The sequence below is a fragment of the Larus michahellis genome, chromosome Z, assembly GCF_964199755.1.
Source record: "Larus michahellis chromosome Z, bLarMic1.1, whole genome shotgun sequence".
NCBI classification, from domain to species: domain Eukaryota; kingdom Metazoa; phylum Chordata; class Aves; order Charadriiformes; family Laridae; genus Larus; species Larus michahellis.
The window spans coordinates 23,788,415-23,807,072 of record NC_133930.1 but is presented as its reverse complement, the minus strand read 5'-3'; the positions used below and the strand labels follow the sequence as shown (position 1 = coordinate 23,807,072).

The following is an 18,658-nucleotide window of genomic DNA, read 5'->3' as shown; positions in this document are numbered from 1 at the left end:
TATTAAGCTTAAACTATTATATCTACAACACCACCAGAAGGCTTACCTGTTGCTGGTAAGTAATCATATTGCAACTTTTAATTACCCTTACACCCAATATTCCCCCTAAAAGCCGCAAGATACAGCACTATTTTCCACTGTTTGCCCCAAGTAACTAGAATTGCAGAATGATGGAGGCTGGCAGGTCCAACCTTCCAACAACACAACCGCATTAGAGTCAACTTCAGCATTAGATTCAACAAAGTCAAAAGCTACTTTTGAGTTAAGGTCAATGTCAGTATGTACAAAAGGAAACAGGCCACTTGGCTTACGTGGAAACATTTCCGGGGAAGAAAGTTGAGATTTAGCGCTCTTCATGAACCATGTTTCTGTGTCTCCACTCTAGCAAAATTATCTACTCAACGTAATTGCTATTTGAGATACTCTTTTTCCAAGTCTTACTGAAGCAGATGAATAATCACACATTGATTCAATCACTCATGAATTCATGACATACAATACTTCATCTCACAGTAATTCCACTATCCTTTCCTACAATGAAAATAAAAGTGTCAAGAAACTCCCTTTATGGAACCAAGTTGGCTTATATCAATGGACAGAAACGAAATCAGAGAAATCACTATTTAATTGGAAATTATTTCTACTTTACAGTAGGTAACAAATACAATGACCAAAGTAAATACAGTATCCACAGACTTACAAATTGTTAATTTCTATAAATCGAGGTTGCTTTGTAGAACAGTAAATGCGAGGAGGTTTCAACGTTACTGTTGAATATATATATATATAACAACTGTTATATATTGTTGAAAATAACTCTGCTTAAGGCATCACTGATGTTTACTGGCTCTATTACTGTGATGCCACTGCATTAGCTCAAATAACCAGAGACCAAGCCAGGAATGAAAACATAGAAAATAGAGACATGACACTGATTTTATACTCCAAACTTAATGCTAAAAATTAAGAATTTTAGCAAGGCCTTAAAACCAAGCATTCAAAATATTAATATACCTGGCATCCTTAAACACCGTATTCATTTAACATAGGTTTTCTTTTACACAAAACAGGTTTAGTGATCTATTTTCACATCCATTTGTTTCTTGTCTCTAAAGTACACAATACAGCAGCATCCATACTTCAAAACACATGAAATAAACCGTGCACAACAAAAAACTACCTGAGGTCTCTGGTCAAGGAGACACAGCTTTCTGAACCACTCACCTTGACCTCACAGACCATGCTTAGGGGCCACCAAACCAGCAGGTCTCAGAACAGCAACAGTCTTCATCCGATGCACTGTCAAAACTCTTTACTGAGTTACTTTTCTCTAAGTGACACTTGTGCTAACTCACTGACCAGAAGTGAACAGCTGTGCCAAGCTACACACCAAGGTCTAGTTAAGCCTGAGGAAGCTTTGGTGGTGGTGGTAACACAAAGAATACAACTTGAACCAATCTAGGAATTAAAAAGAAAAAGCAAAAAAAAACTCCCATTCTTCCTAAATTATGACAAATCTCACCAAACCTTCAGCCGTTTCAAAGATTTCCACTGCTGCTACAGAACTGACGATAATTTTAGAGAGGACTGGACATACCTATGTCACATCAGATGGCCAATTAGCACCACAAACAATGTGATATGAGCACTCGGGATAACAAGAGCAGTTGCAAATCCATGAGAAAACTATTTAGATCTGGTGCCCTCACCCTTTGCTCCTATGCGACCTCCTTCCTTTTCAGCCTTTTTTTCTGCCTCCATTCTTAAGAGTTTCCGATTAGCACATGGATCCTAGACAGTGACAGCTCCAGATGGTCAGAGCTTTTTCAGGTCTATTATCGTTAGCCACAGCAAATGTGCTCAGACCTAGCCTTCTTTCATAGCAGCACAGGACAGACTGATGATGGGAAAAATAAAGAGGAACGTGGAAAATTTGGGAAACAAATGACTAAGAGAACAAGAATACTTAAGAGATAGAATATACCACTTTAATCAGTAGTAAGATTTGTAATTAAAAAAATGAAACTGAGTCATACACACATGCTAAACTACACCAGAATGTATACCACCATTTCTAGAAAGGACACAGTCAATCTAAATGAAATAGGTGGTTAACCTGTATGATGCTATTATCATGACCCTTATCTCTCTTTCCCTACTGACATTCATCACACAAACCCTTTTCCCCCCCTCTAATTCATCACACCCACACCTTTTATTAGATATTGAAATACTTTAGGGAGCGACATACCTAATTTTATTTGCACAGTACTTAAAAAATATGGCACCATGTCTTATAGGGACCATGGGCATGTATAAAATGGTGGTAGCACCCAACACCCACACTTCTATGAGCAAGATGTCATTGGCTAAATATTGCATTAAGTAGATGCTGACTCATTAACACAGATAACCTGTTATGTACTTAGTATGAGAAACACAGAACTGATCTAGATACTAAAATGAGTATGATTACCAAGCATGCCAGAAAGAACAAGCACAGGGAATAAGAACTTTTGGCAAAGACTTTGGGCATAATATTTAATTGTATACTGAATTTTCCAATAGCAACTTGTGAAACTTAATCAGTTAAGTCCTAGAATGAGTCATCCATTTGAATGACTCCACGATTGTCACAGAGTGTGCACTCCTGTCCTAAAATACAAATGACACGAGATTCACGTCCTCTTGGACAACATTTAAGTACAGGTTTTCAACACACCAGATGAACAACCTATTACTTACACCCCATTAATAAGAAGAAAGGTGGTACATTTCTCTCCATTTGAAACCTATGCAGACATGTGCTCTCGATATACCTACTGCATCAGGCAGACACTGTCAGTTATGCCACAGTGTATGCACAAAATTGGATCCTTGAGCTCTTTCAGATTATTAAAACACAGAAGGCTGTGGATATATGCTGCAGCAGAAACCTGGGCATAGGCAGAATTCAGACTGCAAATTTTACGGGTTCTGTGAATGTCTGTGGCACTCCAAGTACATTAATTTCTCTTGTGCCTGTGGCCTTTTATTGCCACTGGCTAGTCCGGGAGATTCTGCAACATAGTTTGGGCTGCGAACCATCTGAGGCTTAATATTTGAATTTATCAAATTATGCATAATATACTAAACTGTTAGAACCAATAACTACCTAACAGTTGTCTGAAATAGGTTAGAAAATGGGTATTAGGAACTTGATGAATGTTTTACATTTACATATTTCAGAAATATAATTTTATAGCATAATGGAGATTTCAAAATAAAATAGTTTTAAAAATAGCAGAAATTAACAGCAAACAGTTGCTATAATTGTATACTTAATTATAGATCTCACTCTACCAGCCAAGTCATTGTTTGGGTATATAAATTCCTGAGTTTCCTTTCCTTCCAGGGCAGAGGTGAGCAGTGCTAGCTGAGCAACACTAAGTGTATTTTTAGATGTCATTTTCCCCCCACATGTGTACAGGCATAACTTTCCAATTAACAATTGCTATTATGAACATTTTACTTCGTCCTGCATTTATTTTGCTCCTCACTGCTTTACAAAGTTAGGAGACATCACTGACCAGTTTAATTACAAATACAATTAGCAATCTGAGAACTTGCTTGCGAAATTGCCATTCATAGCTACGAATGAAGTTAACCTCATCAGTGCTCTGAAGATATTAAGTAATACAAATATACTAGGGTGTTATAGCTTAAGTGGGTTTAAAGATCTAAAGAACTGTCAGATACTTTTTATAGTTTCAACCGTCGATTCACTGTCATAACAGTGTATCATTAACTCACCCCTTATGCACATTATGAAAATCTATCCTTCAGTAACAGTGTTCTCTATAAACAAAGGAAGGCATCAGGAGGAATAATACACTTCCATATTCAAAACAAGAATTAGATAGTGAAGCAGGAAGAAAGCAGAATCACAGAGATATGAATTATTTTAAATGTACTGATTTAAGTAGGGATATACTCTCAAGGCAAGTACTGGTATTAAAACTTTTTAGTAAGTTGTGAACAACTGCACAGGTGTCTTACTGGAAGTTGAAGTTTCCTGTTTGAATCAATATTAAATTAATAACTAACCGCAACAGCTACTGATTGTGACTAAACATAAACAATGTCAAACTAAAGTGTATTTTTACTCTATTACACTTCATACAGGCATGCGCCATCTGCCACTGAGGTATGATCTGTTTCTCCGTGACATTATCACATTACCCTTGAAACGACTAATGCTGCTGCTTAATCTCATGGTTGGAGCCAATTTCTAAACACTAAGCCTTGGCTTGCTGTCAGATCTCGTCACTACCTGCCTGAGAATCAATGATGGAGCAGATTGTCACTTTTTACCATATAATTTGAAGTTAGCCAGACCCCTGTTGCGAGCTAATTTACATTCTGCAAACACTGTTCTGGAAGTGAATTGTTTCATGGATGGAATGGAGCTATAGGATCCCCCAGATTTTTACTATGTAACAGGATAACAATCCTCTTCTAACACACAAAAACAACCCAGGACCACAACACAACTGAACTGAAAAGCAAACAGACCATTAAGGTAGTAAGATTTCTATCATTTGACATCACAGAGCTGCAAGGTGATTAATCCACAACTCAGGAAAAAAATTAAGGAAAATATGCTGAATTCAACTGATTTCTTTCTGGTAAAAAAAAAAAAAAAAAATAAAAGGACCTCTGCAGATTGGACTTGAAGTAACCAACGCAGAGGCAGCTTCTGGATCTGAAAAAACAGGAACACAATTGTTATTTGAAATCCTGGGTAGAGGATGGCAGGGTCTGGAAAAGAACAGGATACGAGTTTGCTGTGTTCCCTCTGATAATGAGGTTATAGTGAGGGTTGTTTTGCCTCAATTCTTAATGGCTTTTATTAAACTTAATCTAAACTAACACAGCATAAATATAACATCCAGAAACTGCTGTTTATGCATAGTCTGCAAATCACGAGTACATTTTTCCTTATTCCCAATTTCTCATTCTTTGAAGATACTGCCTGGAGGAATGTGCCCTTCACATACTGATAGAAGCACTAACAAACTGCATGCCCTAAAATGCATTTTGAAGATTATATTCGTGCATCTTCCAAAATCCTTTTGACTGCAGTTACCCATTCCAGTTCACGGTATCTTCCAGTAATATGTGAAATGCATTATTAGATCTGATAGCCAAACAATGGAGGTTTTGGGTTTTTTTTCCAGCTTTTAGATACAGCTCCATTCTCGCTTATGAATGAAGAAGAAAACAATCAGATACGAGCTTTAAAAACAACCTGACATCTGTTTAATCTAATATAAAATCAATTCTTCCGGATCTTCCAGATCTTCTCCAACAAGCCAACATAAAATCTGGACAAAGCAATTCAAAGCTTTCATAGCAATAAGGCAACTCACCTGTTTACCTGCAGATTACCAAATTCTAAAGTCTCAGAGAGAAAAACTGACATTTCTTAAAGTGCATTAGATGACATGTCTATGCAATATCCTGTCTAGCAACAGACACTGCAACTAAAAATATAAAAGACACCTTTTCCACCAGGTTGATTTTTAACACGTCAGTCACCTTTGTTAACAGCTGAAAAAGCACTAAATTTTTTTTCTAGTACAGCAAAATCTCAGTAGTAAAGATCAGTAGCGAGATTAATGGACTAATTCCATTCTAGATACCAGCTTTCATTTTAATACCATTAAGAGATCAGAACTGAGACAGACTGATAATGCCACGGTTAAGATCATTCAACACAGTTTTAATGCATGCACACTGTGACAACGCGCATAGCCCAGTTTTCCCATAAGACTATACAAATCTAGAAAATAACTCATTTCAAGTTAACAGTTGTCTGGTGCTCACACCAATAAGAGACCGGGCTAAGAATAAATGCTAACAGCATGATCTATAAATTAGAGACCAGAATGAGTGCTAGCAGTTACACAGCAGTAGTGCTATTACCACTCCAGTTAAAGAGATAGAAACATTCTCAACAGCTTCAATTAGACCTGGCAGGCCAGTATCTAAGTCCGAAATAGCAAACACTGAGACAGAGCTTAACCAATTTATCTAACACCCACTAGTTTAAAACTAATGGGTCTTATACTTAAATCTTGCTAGATGTAAAAATGCCTGGGTAATTGCTCCCTACTGAAACCACACCTCTATCTCCAATCAGTTACCGTTTGCTTCAAATGCAGATGCAAAGGAAACCAGAGCTGACGTGCTTCAAAAGGAGGGAAATTTTAAAAAGGAGCCTTTGCTCTCAGTGAAAATTTTCTCCCTTGAAGGGGGAGGGGAATAAAAGAGAAAATAAGGAAATACATTTAAAAAAGGGAAAAGAAGAACTTGGTTGCATTGCTAACATCTCCTACCAGTCCAATGTTTCTCAGAGACCTAGTACTACTCTAGAGGTGATCCTTCCAAGGTCCACAATAACGGTGAAAGCCCCAAAAGAGTCATCTCTTTTGCTTCCTCATTCATTCCATTGTGATCTTTTGTGCTGTTAGTTAATCCATTCCTCTCCACCCTTCCGCTTCTTCCTCTTTTCCATTATGTTCTTTCCCACCCGAAGTTGCTTCCCCCACCTTTCTAACACAACAGTATCCCTGACACTCTTCCATTTCACAGGAAAGCTCCAGATGATGAGGACCTCTCGGGACGGCCTGATTAAATTCAGTGCATATAAAACCAGAACTTAATCTGAAACACCACCACCAACTGTTCTTATCGCATGCTTTTATTACATCTACAGAAATCATCAGTATCCGGTCCATTACTTTTGCCCACAACTCTCCTCAGTTGTTACTCCCTTGAGTTCCTCTAGTCACACTTCTCCCCTCTGCCCCAAACACCTAAAACAAAACCTTAACCACACAACCTGCACCACTTACTACAAAAATCATTTTTAGGGCACTGCTTCACTGTGTTGCTGGTTTAAGTACCCCTATCTTCCCCCTTTTCTATTAGAGAGATAAGCAGTTTATTTTCAGTTATTTTTCCAATCTATTTCCTCATTCAAAAATCAAGAGGGAGACTCCTATGCAGTCAATAAAGTTAGCTTCTACCACCATCATAAATCTTTCAAAACCATATCTGACAGCATCCACACACAGAGAAAAAAATTAATTCACTATGAATTCTTTTATCTTCCTCCTTATCTCTCACCTTCACAATAATGCGTAAAAATAAAATCCTGACAATTACCAGGCTGCTGATGTGCAAATGTCATTGCTTACCAAGCTAACCAATAACTCCTACCACCACCCCCCACCATCACGTGCTCCTCTATCTATCTAGTTCACCTTAACCTGTCCTCCTGGAAGATGTACAATCTGTTGTCTATCCCAGACTCGTGTTGAATCACGATGGGCGATTCCAGTTTGTTTACTAAAACCCCTTTAGGTTACAACATCACAAAGGGCAATCATACTGTTTGGGAAAAAATTGATTTTACCCATGCTGCTCTTAAGCACATTAAAATGCATTACACATGTTACATCTATACCAACATACGCATAATAAAACCCGTAGAGTTATGCTGGTAGAAGCATTTAGGCTTTCTAACTAACTAACCTCCAGTGGTAACAGATACATGCAAAAGGTAAGCAGTGCTCCTTTCTCACAAATGCAACTAGTTCCAGGGGGAGAGGAAGTGAGCACAAGAATAAAACATTATTTCACATGATATACTGTGGAAAATATGAATCCTCTAACTTAAAATCAGATTGAACCAAATTAATTATAGGATTACAATCCATTAGTTTCCTGAGTCATCAAGAAATTTTAAAAGTGAGCCACTTGTCTGTTGAACAAGCCTACAAAGGAGTCAGTTTGATCATCAAGTTCTTCTCAATTATGAAAGTCTCCTACTTTGTCAAGAAAATTACATATCTGTTAAGTATATAAAAAACAAAGGGTTGGTATATTTTATCTCATTCTCAAGTACCTTAGTGGTCCTAACATTAGCATCCGATATATTTTAGGTGGACTTCCTGCATCCCTCACTTTCTGCAGTCTTTAGCTTCTAACCCGTAACTCATTGCTGTAGATTTTTTCCCTTATTTAATTAACAGATGGCCACTTCTCACTACTATGATACTACCCTGCTTTAGATTTGTTGTTTTTTAAGCATCTAATAAAACATCCTTTAACTGATTTCCCTTTAAAAATGGAGTAGAAAAGGTATTTCTATACAGATAATGTGGCTGAATGACTTCCAAGTGCTCTTTTTAAAAAGGAACAACTAAATACTGCTGATTAAACTTTATATCTATTACGTGCAATCAAAATAAATTCATAGTCATACTTTATCAAACCCAAAGAGGTTTTAGATACGTAATTGGTTACTTGGCACCTTTCAACATAAGGTGCGACCCCAAATCCTTCTACACTGACTTCAAAGAATATCGCATCCATCATCTTTTTTAATGAACATTTTAGTATCAGCAGTACAAGCCCACCTGCACATAAACATTAAGTTTCCTTTCCTTTCCTGTACTTATGGAGTAACTCATCCTGCATGTGACTACAATTTGATGTCCCATAGCAAGCCTTTTATGCTGTGGCTTATCAGAGAGAATACTAGTTAACAAGAATTACTTTTTTTCAATTCGCCAAAGTCAAAAATAGGTAAATGGCTAAAGCTGTTTTAATCAAAATAGCACTATGCTTTTCCCCTCACTTTGTTCCTCCTAAGTTATAACTATTTTAACCATCAAATACCTCACTCTGCCTACCAAGGGCCAGTGACACTAAACAGATTAACCATAAGGTTTCTTTTTTTTTTTTTCCTCCAAACTGAGTACCTAACAAGTCTTACTTTATAAAGATCCTCAGAATTATCCGTCAGTCCTTGATGAGTGGTATTTCCAGTATCTTGTATTTAGAAAAACAAACTATGGCACATCCATTACAGCTCCCCACAGTTGCTTAAGACATCATTGGAAGTTAAGCTTTTTACTAGGCATTTCTGCCTCATCATCATTTCTTCCAATTTGCAGGAAAACATACTTTGATATTATAATGAATACAATTACATCAGTCAGAAAAAATCCAGAGGGTCGGGGGAACAACAAACAAAAGAAAAGCAGGAAATAGTCGAAATAGTCAATGAGGTCTGTGAGTGACACAGAAGCCATATTTTAACTGAAGAAATAGGCACTGACATTGTTGAACCAGCAAACTGCATTGGCCAAGACCTTCAGAGACAACTGTCAAAAGGAAGTTTGCTTGCATAAATTAGTTAGCACTTAATTCCATCACCACTGAACAATGCAGCTGGAAAAGAAGAGAGAGGAAAGAGGAAGAGGAAGCCAGAATGTGCCATGCTATTTAAATAGCTTAGAAATATTCTCTGCATACTTTTCCTCTGAAAGCACAATGCACGTTTATGGCACTATGTAAGAAAGTTTTTATTTGCTTGCTGCTGAATTGACAAATAGGGTTCAAGAACTGCTCATCCAATGCAAAAGGGAGTCTCCCAATACCTAGCCTTTGTATTGAATTAAACAAATTTGCCTAGATGCAGTCAGGATGAACATTGTTTTCCTTAGAATATACAGCTCTGTCCATGTGACAACCAGGAAGCTTATCACACAAGCCAACCCTCTGATAACCTAATCTTGTTTTAGACAGACTCTGTTAGCACTACACACGTTTTAAGTGACAAACTACTATCCTTCCTAAGTCCTTAAACTAAAATAACATTCAGCAAAGCAGTCTAAAATATGTGTTGAAATGTCCATGGGCCTGAGAATCATTTCACCTATGGACACAGCTTGTTGATACCTCTTCTGCACTATAGAAGACATATCTTCTGACAGAACGACGAGTTCCCGAAGTGCATTACCAAGATAAAACACATCTTGTGCTGACTGGATTAACCTTCATAGCTGAACCACCTGAGATACATTTGAGCAGGCGCTTCATGCCAGCACTTGTCAATAGAACTAGGAAGGGGGAGCTTTGGGCCAGCATTTATTGCTACAAAGAGAAATGAATCAGCAAGCCAAGAGGGCTCACAGAGTAAATATGCAAACTAGAGCTTACATAAGAAGCTTGGAACATGTCCAAAACCTATTGAAATAAAGGAGCTACAAGAATAGTGAAGGGATAGGACATAGAGAGGCCGCTTTAGACCATGTTGTTTTCTTGATTCAGGTGGAAGTCTTGATAGCAAGACAGTGAAACAGGATTTTTCTGAACTAACTCTAATTACAGACTGCTTCATAAACTGCATCCTTAAATAAAGCATAGTCAGAAGACCAAATATACTCCATTGCAAAAGAAGCTGCAATAGTCTGTACAAGTGAAGATTTCAGGGACACGTCAAATTCACCTATTAGAGTATGGATTACAAAGAACAGGGAAAAAAAATCTGACAAATTTTAGTATTTAACATTTTGTCTTAAGTTTCTTTCATACATCTCAGCTATACAGAAACAGAAGCTCATTTATGGTCTTATGTTCACCATGTATTTCAGTACCTGTAAATATACACTGATACATTACCTTCACATTTGACCTAAGCATTTAGTGGTGTGCTCACTAGGGACTTTGCAGTTTGACAGATTATGGCACCTCTTCCAGAAACCTATTCATTACCAAAATTTGAGAGGCTGGAGAACACACACTCAATTTGCATTAAGAAGCCTCTGTCCAAGAGGATCACAAAACATCAGAAACACCTACTACGTCTTTTGTCATACCTACAGCAAATACTTCATCATAACACGCTTTACAATTCAGCCATTCAAGATCTGCCTGCATCCACAAGCCTATCCCAATCCTGTTCTTTTTAGCCAAGAGATTTTCTTCCCCCCAATAAGCACACATTAATCAAGTCTGCTAATGAACCAACAGTTAGGAGTGAAGAAAAGACTAAACATAAAATAAGAGCAAACCACCGCAAAGCAACAAAAAATAAGCTCTAGATTATCCATTGTTCGAATTATTTTAGTAATGCTTAGTAAGAATTTCAGCATGAAAACAAGCCAATCCACAATATAAAACAAGATTCTAATTAAATATAAAATTATTCTAAACCTTCAAACACTCTTATACATATTAGGGAATATTACTGAACAATATGAACAGCATAACAAAGGAAAGGACCCTGTCTAAATCCAGGCTCTGCACTGTTGCCTGAACTCCCTGCTTTGTTATCGTTAGTTTGGCAGTAAATAGGACAGTAATATCTTATTAAAAGCTTCAGTCTATCCACATGATAAAATTCCTTCTCTTTTGTGACAATTTCTTCAATCACTCACGAGTCAGAGCTGTGAAAGAAATCTCAAAAGTTTAATGAAGAAAAATGGCACTTCATCAAATTCCCTGTAACCAAGGATCTACAGAAAGAACAATTCTGACACCCTCACACAGATAATCAAGTACTTTTAATAAATATAATTAGGATTTTGCTCTTAAAAAAAACCCAAGCTGCTCTTCACCATAAATGTTCTTGCCTTTCTTACTTTCTTTATTAAAACCCACTCTTTCCCCAAAAACCCATTTTTAAGCAAAAGTTCCAAAACATGTACTACCTTTTCATAATGGTTCATAATTTAAATTTCGTTAAGACACCTGCATTTCCAAGTACACCATTTCTACAACACTATTAAGCATTTAAAACAGTATTTTTGCTATTAAAATATTTCCCCTCTCAGAAGTCAAACATTTTCTGTGCGTAGTTACAAACATTTGTTAGTGTATTCTACCTATATTCTTGAATCAGAGCAAGAGATGAAGAGAGCTAAGTAAAAAATGCATTTGCTCAATGGTCATAATTAGGACTAAGGCAGTATATTAAGATCAAACTTACCCTACTGGAGATCCTACTCCAGTATATTAAGATCAAAACATACTGTGATCTACTAATGATTTTTGTGGCACTTTAATTAGGCATATACTTACAAAAAAAAGGCTACATCATTCTGCTTATATTGTCCCTATAATTCTTTACGAGGAGCTACGTGCATCTGCTGTTGAATTATGGGATTAAAAATAACTTTAAACAAACAAACAAAAAAAAACCCCTTCAGTCTCAGCCCCCCCAAAATATACCACTAACAATGGAACAAGCACACAGAACCAAAACAGTACATGCCTGCAACTGAAAAAAAAAAAAGCCACCCCCCCAAAACAAACAAAACCACCACCAACAAAAAACCCTAATCATACGAAGCTTTCTTTAGGCAGGATAGCATTTAAGTTAGCTTATCCAGGGCAGAAATATTTGTTTGAAATTCAGCTACCTGAATTCCTTACCATAAAATGGATGACTACCTTGCACACATAATATAGCATTCAAACTAAATAAATAATGCAAAAAATTACAGCAGAAGCAATGGAAGCCTATAGGTTGCCTATATACAAGAGCTCACAAAGAGCCATATGAACATGTTAAAACTGCAGACACACAGACCATGTTCTGTGACCCAAGTGTGACAGACTGTGCCACTGCACTGAGTATCCCTAGCGCTTCTGGACAGAAAGCAATCACAATTCACAGTTGTTACACATCTTCCCTACAGGCTACTGCAACACAAATTCAGCATCTAAAACAAAAGTTTGTCATTCTTACATGTGAGGGCTAAATATTAGTACAGCATAGAGTAACTGAAACAGTAAATTCACCCAAAACATTTATTTCCCCTTATCTCCTTCTACACATCTGGACAGTCACCTACCCGAATCACTCCACCACTGCCAATTCACACCATGGGAGCCTGAATCAGTTTCTGAACTTGAACCACAGAATCACCGGGATGCAGAACAGAGTTTATTAAACCATCCACATGGATCTGCGAAAAAGAATTAAGACGTGTTTTCAAGATGATGGGTATAAGGGGCCTTGCACAAAAACTAAGACAGTTTCAAATCCACACATTAGCTTTGTTTTACACCAGAATTAAACACAGAAGACGCAGAAGTGGTAATATGTAACTTACCACTACAACCACCATTCTAAAATTACTCATTTTAGTCCTCTGCCAAATCTCAAAGTAATGCAGAGAAAGCAGTGTCCCAAAACACAGAAAAGGTAGAACTGATTACCATCTCCTCCTCCAATGCCAGCCAAAACCAAAACATATGCATAGCTAGCAAGCTTGAGTTCAAAAGAGCTGCCTTTCTGTTACATGTATGAATGGAGTCTTATTGCAATTATCAGGTTAACAAAATGTAACCAAAACCAACAAGAAGTTATGTGCAGGACCTCAACTGGATGACTTCCTCTTAAAGCGCTGCTGTTCTGCTGAGTCTCAAGCACAGTCTGAAAGAGAATCTATACCACCCACACTGTCACAAATACTCCCACAGCCCTCATGGGGAAATACAACTCCTTGCAACAGATGAGGCTTTAAAAAAAGCTGCAATTATTTTAATTGGACCTGACAGCTGCCTTTCATTTAGCTTAACATGAGGTTTTACTGAAAGTGTGCAGCCACAGCCATTGGCAAGAACGGAGAGAGTTGCTTACAAGTACTAGGATCTACTTCTGAGAAGCTTACTCTGCCTGGTGGGCTTTTGTGGAGTACTGCCACATATGCTATATATTGAGGATACAAAGTTTTATTATGTGGTCCTGGCCACTAGGCCACAATAATGCAGTAAGTCTAAGACGTATACAGAACACACCCATAGCCTCACCTTGATGACATCTGTTGGAGCCAGTTCAAATAAGGTGCCAAAATACATAAGAGAGAGAGGACAATAAACTATGGAAGAGTGGTTTTGTCATCTGCTTTTAAAACAGCAAATACACCACGCCCACCACCCCCCCAAAAAAAGTCTAATAGATCTAGGTTTCTGAGTTGACAACTGGAATCCTTCCTTAAAGAAAAAGATTCTTCAGATCAGATCCTGATTAGCATATTCTTTCATAAAGCATTCAATACGCAGTTGCAAAACTGAGTTTCATGATTCCCACAGTTTCTAAGACAAAGAGCAGCAACAGAATCATCATTAAAATAACTGTTCTGCTACTTCCACAACACTCTGTGAGATTTAACAAACTCTAAAATCTCCATACTAATACAATTGTTTAACAGATCTCAGCTACCTTTTCCAAAACACTGCTGGTGTCAGCTCCCCATGGTGCCATGGCAAGCCCAGCTAGATGATGACTGTACTGCTACTTTCCTGGCTTGCTTGGAAATAAAAAAATTTGGGTTGCTGTCCCTTATAGATGTGGCTCTGGAACTTTTCTTCTGAAATTTTCCTACTGCTTTCTCACCTACAGCCAACACTTTTGCATGACTAAAAATATTAACTTAAGTATCTTACTAAATAAAGTTTGTATCTGGCCAGCAACTCTCTTCATACACACCCCATTTAGGAACTGCTGCTCCATGATACAAAGACTGAAACAGCTTTCTTGGCTCTTAACTAAGAAGAGCTGAATAACGTCCCTCTCCCTTGCCTTGCAATCTTCCACAGAAGGTTAAACTTTCAGTTCAATTTGAGATCTAAGTGGCAACCCTGAAGATAGACAGTGGACTGTTGAACATGCCGACTCCTCCAGATTACGCATTCAAGATTGTGACTACCTCTATGAAGTCTTGAATTCTGCATTATATACCCTCCATTACCGCTTCAATCACTCACCCTTCCACTATATATCAGGTAGCAAGAAAAAGAATAGAGTGAGTGTAGGGCTATATTAACAATGGTCAATTGCACAGATCATTACATAAAAGATGATTATCTAAGCAGTATCTAAGGACTGGAAAAGAGGGCTGGAATACTCCTCCATCCTCATTTCTCTACCCCTACTGAAAAATAAGGTGTTGTTACAAAAGTTCAAAAGACAGACATTGGTTTAACACCATGGGTAACCGCAATACATTTCCCATGACTGTTAACGACCTTCTTGTTACTAAGTCAAAAATTCAAGTTTTTTTTTTTCTTTAATAAAAAATTGATTACCCTGGCATACATGCTACAAGTGTTCAGTGTTTTTAGCTAAACTGCAAAAGGGTTAAGAGTTGGGGAGAAGTTAAGACAATAAGCATAGCACGTCTTAAAAAGAAAGATCTTTTTTTCCCCCCAATGTAAGTTTTCCCCACGAGATGCTAACTTAAAAATTAAGTAGAACTAAGGCTACAGTCTACTTACACCTTTTTCATTACCACGTACTTCTAATTTTTAATTAAAATACATGGTTCGTAATTAACATTAAGAACCTATTCCAACTCAAACCCCTGATGGGCAGGTCACTGTATGAAAGAGCACTAATATTACATGTTAATTATAAACTCATTTCAGAACGGTTATGAAGAACGAGGACTTTTCAGAACTAGATAGATTTGTGCTGCTGAATGCACAAAATCATCCCTTGCAGACAACATCTGACAGAGAACAACTATTTTTGTGGCTGCAAAGAGAATTACAAGAACAACCAACTTGGATTTTACTCCACTACCACACTTGTGAAAACTGTCATTCTGCATTTCAAAAAAAAGTTGTGAATTAAAAACCAGAAGACATTTTTTTACTGTTTTCTTACTGTTGTTCGGCTTTTTTGAATAGCTCTACAACATGAAAGATGAGGCTCTGCCTAGCTATATGAAATTTTGTTTACCTAATGCAAAAAAAGAAGTTAAGGTTAGTACTGCTATCAAACACTTCAGACTTCGAAAGAATGTATCCTAAAGCCCATGCTTAAATCACTAGTAATATTACATTATAATCCAAGGCCATTTATCACTTTGGCTAGACCTACTGGAGGAAGATGCCAGATGGAACATCGTAATGGACACTACTCTCATTTCATTACACATCGCACACAATGCCAAGAAGCATCGTAACACCACTATCTTAGCAATATAGGTGCCATTATGGATAGCACTGAGCAATGGAAATGATCACTTAAAGCAGCAAAATTCATTACAAATATTCCATTAATCAAGTTCTAATAGGGCTAAAGAGGCTATTTGACATATTTGTTAGTGCTGCTGCATCAGTAGATCTATGTATAAAACCTAGCATTTTGCTTTCACAAGGAACAGAGGAAAAAAAAAAAATCATTTACTACATTATTCTTCCCTTTCCATTTTCTTCATCTACCATGACAAAGTAAAAAAGCATATTTAGATTTCTTTTAAGCATAGTTTAGCTGAATCCATAGCACAAAATAAGGGAAAAATATAAACTTATGAATTCATGAACGTAACCTCATGGAGTGCACGTACAAAACTGGTAATTTAGCAGCTACATTAATGCAACTGAATGCGGTACAAACTGAATAAACAAAACAAACGTTCTCCACAATTACTTTGTGAAAGCAATTAAATACTTTGTGTATCTGATTTTTTTTTTCCATTAAGTGGAACAAACAGAGGATGCATATAATTACAGAAACTACACACAAAATTAGTTAGCCTATATTACAAGAAATTGTTTTGACAAATATTTATTCCACTTTCAAAAAATGAGTAAGAAGTGCTTAAACATACTCAACTACCATCCTTCAACATGTTAATAGATAATTTGGTTATATAGAGATCAGATTGCTGGAAGCTAGGTGATTGACAGGAGAGGGCATCAACTTGCAGGTACTTTGTGAACTTAAGTACTTGCTGTTGAGTAGCTGAACTGCTTTTTACACAGTCTAAAGACAAAAATTTGACACTGGATCCCAAATTCTTCTCCAGATGAATGGCCTGTGAGGAGAGGAGCAAGGGAACCCTCTCCAGCAGTACATGTTAAGCTCACTAAGCTCAGCTTCACTAGTGGCTATAATTTCATCATGCAAGACTCACTTCATATCCAAGTATCAGGACTGATAGCAGAAAACGCATCTTAGCAGAGAGAGTAGTTTCTACTTTGGATTTTAAAATGAAAGGATCTTAAAACAGCCATTTTTGTCTCTTATTGCAATATACATAGATATAAATATATACACACATACCTAAAAAGCAGTGTACAACTTGTATTCTAATCACACAGCAGAATAAATAAATGTAAAAATATCCACACAGTTATCTTTCTTGAATCTTTTCTGCCCAGCATTTTTAGACATGACAGATGCACTGAAACTAGCCTCTGTCTAGCCTCTGACTCCTCCATTAAAGACACAAGACTACAGCATCAAAAAAAGAAATCTACTTCATATTTTAAGTGGGGAAAAAATCCAGAAGAAAGATAACTTTAAAAACAGAAAAACCGAATGCAGTTCATAATATTTCAATCACACACTCACTGGTAGGGGGAGGGATGAATACAAACATGAAGTTATGCCAAAAAAAGATACATACGCCCTCAGGTTCAGAGTCGATTCCAATTTACCATGCTCTAGATTCTTATTACAGATAGAGTCTCACAAATGAAGTAGACAGACGAAGGAAACATGAAAAAAAAATGTACAATTGTTTCATGCTTATTTGCAAGGTCAGACATTTCATTTTTTGTTTACTTCCTAACTAGACTGTGAATGCATTTTCAAGAAAAATCCTAGTATATTTTGAATCCAGGGGGTGGAGAAAAAAAAAAAAAAATTGCACCACATTTTATCTTATGAAACCAAATCTTGGTTTCATAAGATAAAAATTTCAGTCACAGGGAATTCAATATCATTACAGTAGCTCCTCTCAAGTATGCAGAGGATCACCATTTGGAGACTACCTTAAGGAAAGAATTCACTATCTCCAAATCCTGCATAGATTAATACTTGTACTACATAATTTGAAAGAAAAAGTAATACATAAATTGTCTTCTCAAATATTTGGGACCTAATATATTCTGCTGAGTTTTGTTTCCATCTTGCACCCTAGGAAAATAAATTATCTTCCAGCAATCACTATTTCCTCTGATGTGCTACGTACAAATAGACAACTACTGGGACGAGAAATAGCTTATGTGCTTCAGGATGTTTTCAAAACTATTCATTTGACACGTTACTATTCAGTAAGCAGGCAATGTCCAGCTAAACTCTCTTGCAAAAGTAATTGCTGCTAACAGTGGTGTGACTGAAGAAGGAAAAACAACTCAAGTGTTTCTTATGTAGTGGCTCTAAGAAATGCATTGCAGGGAACAATAGTTTAATCTTAGATACCAAGAAACAAATTTTGAGACAACAGGAACTGGGATACTGTTTCCACATTTTATTAAAAAGGGGACAAAAACTCACTAGTGCTTTTCCACATCACTCCACTCTAGTCTCTCCTGAGAAGCAGATAGATATAAGCATGTATCAGAGAATCTTAAAAAGGTGGTACCAATAGAGGAAAAATCTGTTTACCTCCTGCCCATCAATGATACCTGCTCGCTGGAGTATGGTCATGGCCCTTCTGGGAGAGAGGAAATAGCAGAAGCTTTGTCACTTGCACTTTATGAGTGCAGGACAGACAAGTGAGACTGATAAACGTGGCCCCACGCTACAGTCACACAGCACATTCACACCAGGTGGCAAATTTCCTAGATTTCAGAATGATGAAACTAAATGCCTTCTGCTATTCCATCCCCTGCCCCCCAAATGATGTTGCACTTTTAATCCCTCCATGAATGTAGGTGGTTCTACATTGCCTATCTGAGATGGAAACCTAAAATACAGAAATGGCATCCCACACTATCAGTGGCAGACATTTCTGAGTCCATCATTCTACCAGTCATAATAGATAAGATGCTGTTATGATTTGAAAAAACCTGTAAC

At 37.1% G+C, this 18,658-nt stretch overlaps 1 protein-coding gene across 13 annotated transcripts in view; it reads right to left on the bottom strand.

Moving 5' to 3' along the window:
• ERBIN (erbb2 interacting protein) overlaps positions 1-18,658 on the bottom strand; it is a 120,246-nt gene that overhangs the window by 84,604 nt on the left and 16,984 nt on the right. For 9 of the 13 annotated variants that reach the window (XM_074571060.1, XM_074571066.1, XM_074571056.1 and 6 more), the window contains one exon: positions 12,696-12,809. The exons of the other annotated variants lie outside the window; for them this stretch is intronic. The gene's annotated coding sequence lies outside the window, so the exon portion shown is untranslated. The remainder of the gene's footprint in view (positions 1-12,695; positions 12,810-18,658) is intronic. 13 annotated transcript variants of the gene reach the window in all.